This window comes from Furipterus horrens, unplaced genomic scaffold (assembly GCF_987537825.1).
Source record: "Furipterus horrens unplaced genomic scaffold, mFurHor1.1.pri manual_scaffold_3, whole genome shotgun sequence".
Classification (NCBI taxonomy): domain Eukaryota; kingdom Metazoa; phylum Chordata; class Mammalia; order Chiroptera; family Furipteridae; genus Furipterus; species Furipterus horrens.
Genome location: NW_028327173.1, coordinates 106,571,637 through 106,581,994, shown reverse-complemented (window position 1 = coordinate 106,581,994; position 10,358 = coordinate 106,571,637). Strand labels below are relative to the sequence as shown.

The window sequence follows — 10,358 nt, the reverse complement described above, 5'->3', positions numbered from 1 at the left end:
CCCCCAGATCAGGGGCTCAGAGTGGTGAGGGTATTAGATGGTGGGGAGGCAGGGCAGGGTGAACTTGCTGAGCCCAGGGAATCAGAGCAGCAGTGTGAGCAACCCAGGTACAAAGCTTGCTACGTCTTGTCTCCTTGGAGACAAGTTAACACAACTCTGGGGGAGAGGCAGGACAGAGAGTCGGGTCCCATTGAAAACAAACAAACAAGAAAACAAGCTAAAAGAGTTTAAGTGACCTCAAGATGGCACAGCTAGTAACAAAAATGGTGGGTGATGAGAAGTGGATCACAGGGCGATGAAGAGGCACCAGGCAGATCTAGGGAGTGTCCTGGCCCTGACCTTTGGCATCCATTTCACCTTTCTGAGTATCAGTCTGCTCATCTGGAAAGTGGAAATAACTAAGAATCTTCCCAGGATTAAAGACAGCATTGCTTTGAAAGCGCTTAGTGACAGTTATAGAAACTGGGACTGAGACCCCGATTTCTTGCTCAGGGAGAGATGCGGACACACCATGAAAGACCCACAGTGGATAAGGAAGTCTAGGATGTTAGAGAGCTGTTAGAGTACCAGGCCTGCAGACCAAAATACAAAGGCTCAGAAGCTGCACACCCACAGCTGCGGGAGAGGCCTAGCTGTGCCCCAGCCCCCTTCAGGACCAGGATGAGCACAGACCGCTGAGGGCTCCCATACGAGTCCCCATGCCCTGGCCAGGGCATCCCAGTCCAATGATTCAGTATGGGTTGTGGGCCGGAACCTCTTGCCTCCCTTGGGGCAGCTCTGCAGAGCCGTATGGAGCCATCTGCGCCTCTGGGGCTGTGTGGCCGCCCCTCTGCCCACTTCTGCCTCCTTTACCGCCTTCGGTGAGGGGCAGTGCCCACTCACATCCTCACAGGTAAACCTCCATCCCTGAGTGCTTCCCAGGTGTATCCCTTTCTTCTGGCTGCTGGAACAACTCAGCACTCACTTCATGGCTTAAAACTACACTCATTTATTGTCTTCCAGTTTTGGAGGCCAGAAGTCTGGAAGTGTCTCTCAGTGGCAGGCTGAAGTCAAGGTGTCAGCAGGGCTGGTTCATTTGGGAGGCTTTAAGGGATGATCTGTTTCCTCACCTTTTCTAGCCTCTGGGGACCTCCTGCATCCCTTGGCTCATGACCCCTTTCTTACATCACTCCAACCTCTGCTTCCCATGTTGTATTTCCTACTTCCTCCTCTGAAATTCTTGCCTCCCTCTTATAAGGACCCCGTGGCTACATTCAGGGTTCACCTGAATAATCCAATATAATCTCCCCATCTCAAGATAGCTAATCACATATGCAAAGTCTTTTTGCCATATAAGGTAACATCCCCGGGATCTGGAGATTAGAATGTGGACATTTTAAAGGGGCCGGGGCTGCTTTCCAGTTTACCACACCAAGGAACCAAACCAAAGGAAGTAGCCTTCTTCCTTAAACTGGAGGCCCGGGTGACAACCCTCATCTCCCTCCACGCATCCTCTTTTTGACACTCCCCATCAAGGTCAGTCTGATTCCATCAAAGAACAGTGGGAGGGGTCTGGTTTCAGGAGGACTTGGGTTGTGCCATATCCAGCTACCAGGAAGACTTAAGCAAGCCAAGAAGTCTTTGAAATCCAGGAATGCCTGTGCCCTCTTTTCTCTACCCCTAAATGTTTTTCAGCTTTGAAGGCTTGGCTGCTCCAGCCCACACAGACCAGCTGCCTTCTCGCTGGCCTCTACCGTGTTCCCTGGCGCCACCACTGGTCCTTGCCCCAGCCTGCTGCGTGCATCTGTCTGCAATTGCCCTAGACCATGAGGACATGGCTGTCTCATTTGCTCACCCTCTTTGATGCCCACCATGGGGTCTGCACCTCTGCAGATCAGAGGCCTAGTCTGCTTCCCATCAAATACATGCTTGCAGAACTGGGTCATGCTGAGCCAATCCATGACACCCAAGGAGACAGGCGGAAGTGCAAGGTGTCAGCCCAGTGCCCTCGCTGTTCAGTCTGAATGGGTGCAGGCTGGAACACTCTAGGGAGCCCACCTACACTTTCACCTGTCTAGGTCTGGCAGCTGAGGAGTGGCCCACATGATGGCTACCCCTGCCTCTGAGTAACCCCCCAGTCTGCTCACAGCTCCCCTTTCTCCAGCCCCAGGTCCCTTCCAATGGCTTGTCTGTTATCCACACTCTTCAGATTAGTTTACCTCCTGCATATTACCTCTCATTTTCCCAGAAGTCAGTGCTCTCTGGCTTCTGCCCCTTTCTCCCACAACGCTGCCCTCCCCAGAGTCACCAACCACCTTGGTGTTGCCCAATCCAAAGGCTCAGACCAAAGCCAGCCTCTCCGCTGCTCCTCGCCCTCCCCTCCACTTCTTGGGTCTCTTTTCATAAGGCCATTCTATGGCCCTGGACTGAACTTGGCCCCAACATGGGTCAGACTGGAATGCTAGGGGCATGAACATCTCAGGAACCACAAGCAACCAGGGATAGAGTTGGTGGACAAACACTGCTCCTTGCCCCTTCATGGGACAGTTCTGAGGCAAATTTTATACATCAGGGAGTCCCCACTGGGACTGGACGAGTAGTTGCCCACAGCGTGCCTGCTCCTTAACACACATTTTACTGACTTGCCTCTCCATCCTGTCTCACTTCCCTGCTCCCTCACCTGCTTCCTGGAACAAGTAACTTCATCCAAATCCTTGTCAGAACACCTGTTTTTGTGGAAACCAGACTGAGGCAATAGACCACGTTACTCTCATCACTGCCAACCAGAAGAGACCAGGCTCCTTCGTGTGGTCTCCAAGGCCGTCAGTGCTCCTCATCCAAGTCTGCCTCCCTGCACCACCTCTCCCACTTTGCAGTCTCATGATCACCAGCACCACCAGGAGCAGCCATGGCCTCCATTCACATTCTGGCTCCTGCCCTGGGCCTGGAATGCCCGGCCGCCCCCTAGTGCCTTTCTGCTTTCTGCTCAACCAGGCATTTTGTCTTTGGCAGCCTTCCTTTGTGACTAGGGAGGGCAATCCTTAGGCTTCCTGCCCAGCCTAAAGTGAGCATACTGGGAAGTCAGCTATGAGGAAGAAGTGGCCAGAATGGAACAGGCTGTCAGCCCAGAGTCCAGCCCCATCAGGCCACTGAGACATTGCCCTAGGGAAGCTGCTGTGAGCCTCCTGAGGCCAGCCCAGTCAGCAGCCTCCATCCCTCCAAGGCCCTGCAGACAGGAAGGAAGCCCCTTCCCCTGCCTGTAGATCAGCTTGCACTGTGTTAACCTAAAAAACAAAAAGCCTTTCAAAGTGAGAGGCAAACAGGTGTTTATTTGAGATCAATAAGAATAGCTATTCCGAGTTGCACTCAATCAGCAGAAGCCCAAATAGCACTCTGATTAGGAGATGGGTATTTATGAGAGGGAAAGGAGAACAATTATATCAGTAAGAGGAAGATATTTTCTGGGTGCAGATAATATACACAGTGATGTTAATTCTAAACAATGTTGTTGAACTTTGGTCTAGTAGTCATCGGTCAGATAGTCATAATAACTGTCATGTATGTGGAGAGGACACGCTCAGTCTTCGATGATTCTACTCTGCAAGCTTTGTTCTCTGTCCCACCAGTCTGCTGATATGGCCACACCTTCCCTTCAAAAACAGACCCCAACCAGCCATGGTTCCATGCAAAGCAGATGACAGAGATCCATCCCTGAGGGCAAAGACCCTGACCAGGCACTTGGGCACCTCATCTTCTCAAACTCACTCTCTTTTTCTCTCTCTCACTTCTCCCAAAATCTGGGCCCTCACTTCCTATCAACCAACTAGCCCACAGCAAACAGTTAAATACAAGGGGGAACCCCCAAAATGGGATTATCTTCTGGAGGGTGGGCCCTTTGTAGTACAGGCTTCCCCTGCTAGGTGAGTGTTCTAGGAACCCATTTGAGTCAGTGTACCAGCTGGCATTGTTGTGAGAGGCTGTGTTTGGCTTCAGTGATTTTTTTTTTTGAAGACAACACATTTGCCCATTTCATGACGGGTGATTTACAAATGTACCTGCCCATACCTTGCTGCATGTTCAGCAGTTTTTGACCAAAAATGGCGTGAACCCTTTGTCCCACCCTTCCTAGTCACCCAATCTCGCCCCGAGTGACTTTTTTTGTTTCCCTGGACAAAAAAGTCCTCAAAGGTAAACGTTTTGCTGATGTGGAAGAGGGGAAACAAAAAACAGCAGAAGCACTAAAAGGCATGAAGATCAACAAGTTCATAAACTGTTTTGAGCAGCAGAAAAAATGTCTCCATAATGTCTCCACCAAATGGAGAGTACTTTGAAGGTGACTGAAGTTTAAACACACGAGAATAAATACATAATTTTTTATACATAAATTCTGGGGCTTTTTGGATCCTCCCTCACATAGTCCCTTATTCCTTGACACCTACCAACCAGCCACTAACTGTCCATCCACTTTCGCTTCTCAGCTGTGTCATTCCAGCCATGATCCATCTGCTGCTCCTGGAATCTCATTGCTTTGAGGAAAACACAGTTTGAGAGGACAAGTTTAGAAGGTGTGAAACCAGCATGGACTTTGGAATCAGAGACACTAAGGTTTAAATCTTAATTTCACCACTTCCCAGCTGTGTGACCTCAGAGAAGTTACCTGACCTCCCCGAGCTTCATCATCCTCATCTGCACAGTGGGGTTAAAATCGTGTGTCTCACAGAACTGCTGGGGTGGTCAACCAGGGTAATAGATACAAGCTTCTAGCCAAGACCTGGCACAGAGGGAGAGCTGGATAAGTGTTCATCCCATCCCGTCACACATTTTTTGCCTGTCCCACAGTAGAACAGAAACTGTAAAATTATAATGCCTGCCCAGAAAATGGTTTTACTGAGATCTGTAAAGTCAGTGGTTTGTTATGGATAGAGTATCTGTTCCTATGCCCTGACCCTGACCTTCCTGTTTGACACTGTGGGGCTATCAAATGTGCTTCCTGGGGAACCAGAAACACACACACACACACACACACACACACACACACACGAGGGCATGTGCACATCTGTAGGCTAAGGGTGCAGGGGCACAGGCCACAGGCTAACTGGGGCAGGATGAACAGGCAGGGAGTATGCAGTTCCCCCCACCCCATCTAGGCCAGCTTGCCTCTCCTGGGCCAGGCAGGGGCCGGGACGTGTGAAGAGGCTTTGGCGCCCTCTGCTGCCGACAGCACTGCCTGCAGCCTACACTCTACTCCCTAGTGCCTGTGTAGCAAGCACTGGGGGCCTGGAGACCTGGGGGCCTCTCCTCCTTCTAGTGTAGGAAGAAAGAAAACCAGAGGGAGGAAGGGAAAGGAGATGGGGGTTCAAAGAGGCCTTTCTGTCTTCAAAGCCACCAGGATGGAGGATCCAGCCATGCGTCTCCTCGGAGCATGGTAGCTGTTTACAGCAAAATCACCCCCTCGGATGATCATATCAACCCCCTGAAGGCCTCGCAGTGACATAGCCAGGCCCTCAGGGGTCCCCACACTCTGGCTGTGATGCCTGTAAACTCACACAACAGAACTATATCCTGGGCCAGGAAGATTTTTATACCTTCGCTGGAAATGCCAAGGCTAGAGGTGGAGGCCGGAGAACTAGATGGTAAAAAACATTAACTTGGGAGCCAGACAGACCTGGGCAGAGTGCCAGTATTGCCCCTCAGTAGCAATGTGACCTTGGGTTCCTAATCTCTCCAAGCCTCTGCATCCTCCTCAGAATTGCTGGAAGTGATATAGTTACTGTGAGGATTAAATAAAAATTTGCAGAGCACAGCCCGGGGCCTAGCACACAATAGGTGCACAGCAAATGCAGCTGTTGTTATTACTGCTATTGTCTCCCTTGCCGTGGGCACCATGACAGGAAGGCACAGTGTGGTCAGAACCTCTGCAGCTTACACGGCACCTGGCAGAAGGCCATGGGGCCAGTCAGTCAGAGCCATGTCAGGAACAGGAGTCAAGACAGCCTACCGGCCACTCACCCTCTTTCTCCTGGGATGGTTCCTCCCTGCTCCACAGAGGAGCTGCCTTCTCGGACCAGGCTCACTGTGCAGGGTGTGTGTCTGGCCTGATGTGGCCAACGAGGCCCTTCTCTGGGATACTTAGACTCAGAGCCACTGGGAGCCAGTTCTGTCTCATGGCAAAACTTCCACGTCACAACACTTGGAAGCTCTCTGTGGCTGTGTCTTCTGTCTTATGGATCAAACCAGTCTGTGGTGAGAGAAAAGAATGAGGCTGGCCTGCAGCAGGAATGGAGAAGGAGGGCTCAAAGAGGTTTTCGCGGTCCACAGGCCCCTGGTTTGAGATGTCACTTGTGCCTGGCTGTGTCTCCTCTGGCTGAACTACTGGAAGACTTTTACTTAGATTCTGTGAGATGCTCCAGGATCCCCCCAGTAAGCCCCCACTTCTGCTGATGTTTATATGAGCTGCGATTCTGTCACTTGCAAGCACAAGGACTAGAGCAGGCTCCTCGATTCTTTGGCCCCTTGTCTCCTCTCACAGATGTTCCTATCCCACACTTCTGTACATTCCCCACCCTAAAAGTTCCAAAGTGGGTTTTTTTCCCTTTTGCTTTTAAGAAATGTTTTCTCAAGTGTAACACATTTATTGTAGAGTCTCAATTTGCCTGGGTATAAACGTGAAATTGTTTTCTAACAACTATCCCTCTTATCGAACTGGGTGACAGGGTGGTTCATGACATCACATCTGCACTGCACAAATCCCTTGCCATTCAAATCTGTTAGAACAGTCTCATGTCAATAATCAAGCCTCTGCCTGGCCCTGGCTGGTGTGGCTCAGTGGATTGAGCATTCTGGCCTGCGAACCGAAAGGTCAGTGGTTCAATTCCCAGTCAGGGCACAAGCCTGGAGGCATGCGAGAGGCAACTGATCAATGTTTCTCTCATACCTCAATGTTTCCCTCCCTCCTCCCTTCCCCTCTCACTAAAATAAAAAAAAAAAAAATCTATAAATCTTTTCTTTTTAAAGACTTCCTCTTTCCCTCCTCCAATCAACTCCACCTCTGCTCAGAGCTGTGGCCCTCCTCCCCAACTCTGACCTTGAACTGGGGGCAGAGATGGTTGGAGTCTCCTGAGACTGTCCTCTCCTGGATGGATTGTTATTGCTTTTCTGGCTACTCCAACTGTCCTCTGTTCAAAATCTGAGTCCCTCTGGAGGGCCCGTGCATCTCTGAAGCCCTGGAGTTGAGGCCGTCCTGGGCGGGCACCAGCACCGCAGCCAAGCCCAGCTCCTACACGCAGGGCTCCCTCTGCTGTCCTCTGCTTCCTATCTTCCTTTGCCCTACTCAGGCAGCTCAAGCTCTACCACCGAGTTCACAGGTGAAGTAGACGTGTCTTGCTCTATGAGAAATTCCCTGTGGCTTCAGGGAGGACAAGCACACCCTTTTCCCCATAGCCTCTGCCACAAGCACTGAACACTCCCCCTGGGTCACTAGGACTGGCTATAAGGAGAGAGCCAATGCAGCCCCCTGCAAGCCCTGTGGAAGGGAGATGTAGGCTCTCTGAACTGAGGGACACAGAGGCCGTGATGTCTTTGTATTCAGTGTAGGGAGTTAGCTGATTTGCAGAACACAAAGAAAAGTGTCACCAACATCCTGTTATGTGGCCCAGGCTCTACCCCTACCAGAGCCCAGCTGAGCTACCCAAAATGAAGGGTGTGCTGGGGATCTGTGGGAAATGTGCAGGATCCAGATTAGGGGGAAGGAGACCCCAGGGCTGACTGAGAAACTAACACTATGCCAGGAAAAGCAAGTGGACGAGACCCCAGTGGCGTTTGCCTACTGCCCCCAAATTTGGAGGGCAGGGGGTGGGACATTAGCTTGCAGAGAATGTTCCATTTGGAAGTCCTGTCAATGCTGTGGATCAACAGCATGTGGAAAAAGCTGACAGGGAGGGCTTGGGGTGCATGTGTTCACAAGGCCAAGTACATAACTGGGGGAAAGCTGTCTCTGAGTCAGCTTCTCCTTGATTCTGCCTTTCTCCTTTCTTGGTAGGGTGGGCACAAGTCTTGTCATGGCTATGTCTGTCACCTAGAGAATCAGCCTGGCATATAGCTGGCCCCTGGTACAGAGACAAGGGTCGCCACTGGGCCTGTCCCCAGCCAACTCCCAGCTAGATCCCCTAACTAGATCCTTGAGCTGGTCATGGCACTGGAAGGCTCTATGAGTGGAGAAAGAACAGCACACAGGGACACACATGCATACACATACACACACACACACACCCTGCAGCCTGCGAGACCCACAAGTCAAACCTGTAGATGAGTGGGGAATGGGGATATATGTCATAGGCAGTTTTTGTCTACAACCAATTGGTGACATGAGTTTGCACTAACCAGTCTTTCAGCCTAAAATATGGCCAGACTATTGGAAAAACATCCAGGTAGAAGTGAGCTAAAAAGATCCACTTGGGGGAAATAACAAGAGTTTACAAACATTCTTTTTTTTTTTTAAAGGAAAAGTAACAAAAAATATGTGTGCATGCATACACAAACATTTGCAAACATGTGGGGTCTTTGAAAAGATTTTATCATAAAGGAAGAAGAATGTGTCCCTGAAAGGGCAGAGGAAAAGAATCCCTTTGAAAAAGATTTATCACAGCAACACAAATAACTTTCAGACCACATCTGCTTTGTACTCACTTCATTTCATTAAAATGTGAACTCTAAGTAAGGTGGGTTGAAAAACAAGATGAAAAGAATGAAATGGGGTTGTTGGCTAAGCAGCAGGTAGAAATTAAAAGCAAACCATGTGAAATAAAGAAAGGCTGTCAAGAAACTAAAAATGCAGGTGCAAATTTAAAATTGCTATAAAATTGAACTGTAAATGTGGAGGACAGACAGGAGTTCTCTGAGAATGCAAAGGGAAAGCCCGAAGGACAAAGCTAAGGGAAGGAGCACAGCAGACATCGAGGCCCAGCTAAGAACCAAACCAATGAGACAAAACAAGAGTCACAGAAGAAGGGAGGACACAATACTTCTGAGCTGGTTAAAACCCCAAGCCTATGAAGTTAATAGCTTCCTTTTATCCACATCAGATTAACAAAAAGAAATAAATAGTTAGAAATACCATGCAGGATTTTGTCCATTTTAAGGATAAGAAATAATTCTCTAAGTTCCCATACAGAAAGGAAAAATCTACATTTCTGAAAAATCTATAATTGGAAGAGAGATTCCATGGAATGTTGGGAAGTGCTAATAGAGGGGGGAAAAGCTTCTGTCATAAATCAAACTTGGGAAATGCTGAATGAAGCAAAAAAAAGGACAAAATCTTACACTGAGGCTTTATTCAGGGCTTTTAAAGTGTTTGTGCATATTGTTAAATGAGTGATGTTAGCAAGCATAGTTTTCCAGATTTATCTGATAATGAAGCCTTTTCCCATCTGTGTGACTCTCCTTTCAGAGCGCTGAGTGGAAAGCACTGTGAGAGCCACTTTTCAGCAGAATTTTGAGAGGCCACAGTTTTAACCTAAAACTTCAACAATCTGAAGGGGCATTCAGGCATGAAGACAAAAGACTTTCCTAATGCCAGAAGTTAGGATATATGCCCTGAGTGGCTTCCCTTTCTTGGAGGAAAAATGGTCAGAGATGCTTCTGAGCAAGCAGGAAAGAATCGAAATAAACAAAATCATAGTAAACAAAAAAATCAGTATGGGGAGGTCATTGTACTAAAAGACCTGGAAGTGAGCGTTAAAAATCTCTTAGACATGACACCAGAATCCACACCGTTCCCTGCCCAGCCCCTGCCCCAGGAGACTGCCCCCAACCCCAGACCACACTCCTCCCCCAGGCTCCCCCAGGTGCCCCAGTGGAGTTCTGGGCTGAAGACTGAAGGCTGGGAGGAGAGAAAAGTTGACATATCCTTCCTGCTCCCTTCCTACTTTAGCGCCTTCTTTCTGGCAGTGGCAGTGCCCCCAGCCCCCGCTCTCACCTGAACCTCCTCTCCAAGGTTCCAACTCTCTCTGGGCTCCAGATACACTGCAGCTCTGGGGACGGTAATGGCTCCCAGATATTACTAGTCCCCGTGCCTCACCATCAAACTTCACCTTATCCACACTTCTATAAGAAGACTCTCATTAAAGTCTCTTTATTTAAACCATCCTGGGTGAGTGTTCTTGCCAGGCCTCTGACTCACATACTTCTCAATTCTTTTTGTAAAGCTGGAATAACCCTGATACTAAAACCTGACAAATGGCACAAAGACAAAATGAATGGATGAGTCATACACTAGTCTCATTTATATAGATGTAAAGTCCTAATACAAATTTAATCAGATCAAGTTCAAAGTAAGTCCAACAATGTATTAAAAGAACACACCATGAGCAAACATTCCTGTA

The 10,358-nt window shown here is 49.1% G+C and overlaps 1 long non-coding RNA gene across 1 annotated transcript; it reads right to left on the bottom strand.

Moving 5' to 3' along the window:
• Positions 1-3,390: 3,390 nt before the first annotated feature.
• LOC150015687 (uncharacterized) lies at positions 3,391-10,111 on the bottom strand. Its single transcript, XR_016510013.1, has 4 exons — positions 9,953-10,111; positions 5,989-6,217; positions 4,637-4,750; positions 3,391-4,505 (listed from the first exon to the last, which is right to left on the bottom strand). It is a non-coding gene; the product is annotated as an uncharacterized LOC150015687 (long non-coding RNA).
• Positions 10,112-10,358: the final 247 nt, after the last annotated feature.